Source organism: Pundamilia nyererei, unplaced genomic scaffold (assembly GCF_000239375.1).
Source record: "Pundamilia nyererei isolate P.nyererei 1_Seehausen unplaced genomic scaffold, PunNye1.0 scaffold00028, whole genome shotgun sequence".
Classification (NCBI taxonomy): Eukaryota; Metazoa; Chordata; class Actinopteri; order Cichliformes; family Cichlidae; genus Pundamilia; species Pundamilia nyererei.
Window position 1 is genome coordinate 114040 of NW_005187429.1, and position 5018 is coordinate 119057.

Genomic DNA, 5018 nt, shown 5'->3' on the forward strand with positions numbered 1-5018 from the left:
AGATATATATATAGATATAAGATTTAGACTGCCAAACTAAAAAAATATAAGAAATGGTTGTCTTGGAGCAGCAGGAAAAGCATGCATTAAATCATAATGTACTCCAAGGTGCTTAGTGTAGCAGATGGTAAGCCCCTTTTAAAATGCAAAGTAACAAGGTACAGAACTTCCAAATGCACGCACGCACACACACACACACACACACACACACACACACACACACACACACACACACACACACACATCCTAAACAAATCATCTCAATATGTACTGGGCAGCTGCAACACAGCAAGAAGTGGCATTATAAGCGCTTGTTTAATATTTAGATAAAGGATAAAATAAAATGTAGATTTTTTTATTTCCCAAGTAGAAGACAGTCTGTGGTGTGCTGTGGACTTTTGTGGTAGAAAATAAATGACTTTGGTCACAACTACAAAAAAGCAGAAACGAGAGAAATAGCTTGCAAGACTTTCTTTCCAGAGAAAACCAACCAGGATAATCACACGTAAACTAAACCCGGTGAATGCATCTGAGAATTGTGGCAGTTATATTTTCCCCAAACCTTACAGATTTAACAATCTGAAATCGTGTCTTGAAATTAGGGATGCAAATGTCAAGACTGGCAATTCCCAATAACTACACCCACGACCCCACAACCACTGAGCTATTATAAAGCCTCAGAATGTCCACTGAAAGTACCAAAATCAAAAGTGGAAATAAACCCATTCTTACAACATCTCTGGCCAAAAACATGTAGCGGCATGTTACATGTACTCTGTTGTTTAGGTTTGTTTGGTTTTAAGCCAGTTCAGGAGTTCTCTCATTTGATTCTCCACTGAGTAATCCTAGCAGACAGAGGGAAAGTTTCATTCCAAATATAGTAACAGGGGAAAATTAGAAAGAATTACATATTTTGACTATAAACCTCACACTGAGCTGGTGAACTGAAGCGCTCCAGACAGCTTGCTGAGGTGAATGCAAGAAATGTATCTGCATGTAATTGGTCCTTGAAAGGAGAAGATTAAGAAAGCAAGAAAGTTGTAAAAACAAACCAAACGCTGGTGGAGGAAGTTGGGATCTTTAAGTATTAAAAGAAAAGTAAATGACAATATTAAATCTTTGATTTTGACACACATTCCATGTAAAGAACAAAGCTCGTGTCTAGATTGGGGTTATGAGCGTCATATTCCAGCCAGGTTTCAATGTACTGAACAGATTTGAAAATCTTTTGTCTTCCAGGCCAAACTCTCGAAGAACAGAGAACAAAGGATAAAACACACTCACATACAAAAAATGTAAAATTCACCAATTTTTCTGACATTAATTTATTTGAACACAGAGAACAGTGGTAACTGTTGTTGTAAGCTTGTTGCAACAAAGATTAAATCTTTCAATTGTATTGAACCTCAACGAGAGAAAGTGAAGAAAGATAAATATTACAGAGGCCTCAAAGAGAGACGTCCTGTTTTTCATGTTATTATTAGGCACAGCTAAACAGATATCCATCTGTGGGAAAAAAGGTAACAAAGTGTTAAAACAAACAGAATTTCAACTAAAAAACATTAGAACTACTGATAAGATGATGAGTCTCATATTTTAGGCTGGTGTAACATTATGTACAGTTACTTTCAATAACACAATTATTTATATAGACTCTATTATTCTCCATTATTTCCTCCAAACCATGAACGTGTCTTTTAGACCCCACTGCTACAAGGCTGTCATGGCGAGTGGGAGATTACATACAGGTGGGTGACACAGCTGGGAGTAATTAACAAGACGAGACAAGGGAGGTAAAACTGAATACACTCACATGAGACGCAGACCTTCACAATAAAACAGGAAACACGAAATCACTACACAAAGACACAGACTCAACACTGAGAGGCAGACAGAAAATAACACATGGAACCTGAACTACACTAAACGTGAGACACAACAAATCCTTAAACATGAATAAACAGAAACATAGAATTCAAATAATAACCAACAAATCACAAATTATGAACATGAACCCAGATAATGCACACCAATTAGGTAAACTGCAGGAAGGTCTTAAAGACATAAAGACCTCTATGACTTCTAATTTTCTGTCTCTAAATTTTGATAAAACTGAGGTTATTATACTTGGCCATAAAACCTTGGGAATATGGTATTTAACCAGATGCTTACTCTGGATAGCATTACCTTGGCCTCGAGTAACAGTGTGAGGAATCTTTGAGCCATTGTTTTTTAAGGATATGTCCTTCAAATTGCATATTAGACAAATATGTAGGGCTTCTTTTTTTCATTTCCACAATATCTCAAAATTTAGAAATATCCTGGCTCAGAGTGACACTGAAAAACTAGTTCATGCATTTATTACTTCTTATTAGGATGTCCTAAAAAAAATAAAAAAAAACCTCCCTGACAATACTCCAGCTGATCCAAAATGTTACAGAAAGAATACTGACAGGGAGTAGAAAGTGAGAGCATATTGCGATCTCTTCAATGGCTCCTGTTACATCCAGAATTAAATTTGAAATCCTTCTCATCACATACAAGGTTCTGAATAATCAGGCCCCATCTTATTTTAATGACCTTATAGTACTGTATCACCCCATTAGAGCACTTTGCTCCAGCATAGCTCTGAAGTGAAGATGTAAGTACAGGCTCATGCAGTACTGTGGAAGACAGTTGAACCATTGGTCATTTCTTTATTATTTGTGAGGAAACTGGAAAATAGTTGCAGTGGTTTTTTTGAAAAATGGGAATTCAGTATGTAAGGCAACAGTAGAGTTTGTACAATTCTAATGAGCTTGAAAGTCAGCATTTGGCTTGAACCCCTTTATTCTTCAACACAGACTGGACACTGAGGCAAGCTTTCTTGTAATTTCTTTAAGTGGTCTTTGGGCTTGTTGAAGGACATTCAAAGCTCTTCTTTGGATGCCTGCTGCCTTTTATTCTATTCTCAGTAAAGATGATCCCACACTACTTCAGTGATGTTAAGGTCTTGGTTCTGGGGAGGCTAATCCATGACTGATAGTGCTCCACTGCATGTTTTCTGTTCAGTTATGCAAACTCTGATGGTACTTTTATCCATTCTTATCATCAATTTTGACAAGATCTCCAACATTACTGTCTGATATGTACCAAACCATGGCAGAGCCTCCATGTTTTACAGATGGCTGTAGACATTCACTATTGTACCTCATTGTACCATTATATATATTGATGAATATTTGATCCAAAAAAGTTCTTAATTGGATTCATCACTCCATCTCTTGATTTCTGTCTCTGTGCTTCCCCTGTGTTCCTTGTGTCACGTCTCATCTAGTTATCATTTTATGTCTGTGCTTCTCCTGGTTTCAGTGTCAAGTCTGTCTCATGTTTCCTGTTTTATTTTGACGGTCTCGTGCTATGATAGTGTTTTTAGTCTCATTGTATGTGATTTCTCCCAGCTGTGCTCTCCTCCTGTGTCTCATTTCCTAGTCCTCCCTGTGCGTATATAAACCCATGTCATCCTCTGCTTGTTGCCAGATCTTCTGCAACCGCTGCATTTCCTATGTCTCATGTCACATATCTCATGTCTTTAGTTTCTTTATACTTGCTTCTAGTTTCCTCCCAGTTTAGGCTTTGACAGTTTAGTCTTTGTCTTTCTTCGCTTTTGTTTGTGTTTTGATTCTGCCACAATTAAAGGCACGTTTCAGTTAAGTCCATTGCCAGTGTCTGCATTTGGGTCCACACTCTCTCTTCACTCCACAGTACTGTTTACTCGGTAAAGTTAATAAAAGTGTAATATCAATATGACGGTAAAATAAGGCTTATATTTAATTTGAAGTAGATTTATCTTGGATTGCTGTTTCTACCGCAGAAGCTGAAATCAAAAGGTTTCCTAAAAGTTTGGATGTGAGTCCAATGTAACATTAATAACCTCTGAGTGGCCTTTTGTGAAGTCACAGCCTAATCTACTCGATGCATAGCTACAAATCTTTCCCACCACTATCTTCAAAAGGTTTGGCTTTCTTGAAAAGCTGTTGTTTTTGAACATCACTGAGCAATGACATGTCTTATCAAAGCACTAAATGATTTAATGGGTTTTAAACTTTCCAACCTTTATATTCTGCTGATGGGAAATATTTGTGATATTTAGGTCATCATGCTTTATCATTGCATTTTCAGGATATGCTAGTTACACACTTGTCCGTGATAACAGTAAAATCTCTCAGCAGTTCTTCCTTTAACGAGCTGCTTCACTGAGGTCACTCTATTGAAATTTCTAGACTTAGCACAGCTTCCTTAGAGACAGAAAGCAATTTTATTTCGCAGGATTTTTACTGTGTATTTTCACTGAAAATGTGAAATCCCCATTTTATAGTAATACAAAATAAAATGTTAATGTTTGAAATAAATAAATACCAATTTTATTAGTCTACATGTGTACATATGAAAGATGGCAAACTACTAATGTTTAAAGTCTTGCTAAAATTATTATGGTTGAAAGTATGTAAAGCAAACTGTATTAAAGGTATGAAAAATTGCTGTTCTGTAAATTGTCTGATTTATTATGACGCATGATATTATCAGATATATAGGGCACAATTATTCTATAGGGAAAATAAGGCAGAACGCCTTTTAACTTCAAATGCATGTTAGTACTCAGTTGACTGTCTGATAAATACTATGTTCAGTGACACCCCAGTTTTGTCACACCAATTGTCAAAATGTACTTAAGTAGTTGCCAAATCATAGCTTTACCTCGTGAATCTCTAATCTTTCCTTTTGCTTTCACACATCTAACACAAGAGAGTGTGTATTTTTTTCAGATAACTCCCATTACATTGGTTACAACGGTACATTTATATGTTTAGACTCATTTTCATGTGATGCAAATAAATGTATAATTCCTGTACATGATAATGAATGGGGTTACATCTATTGATCATTTCATCTGCTTGTGCAGTGTATTTATGTATGTGTGTATGTATTTATGCATTGTTTATTCATTTATTTATTTATTCATTATATCATTTGATATA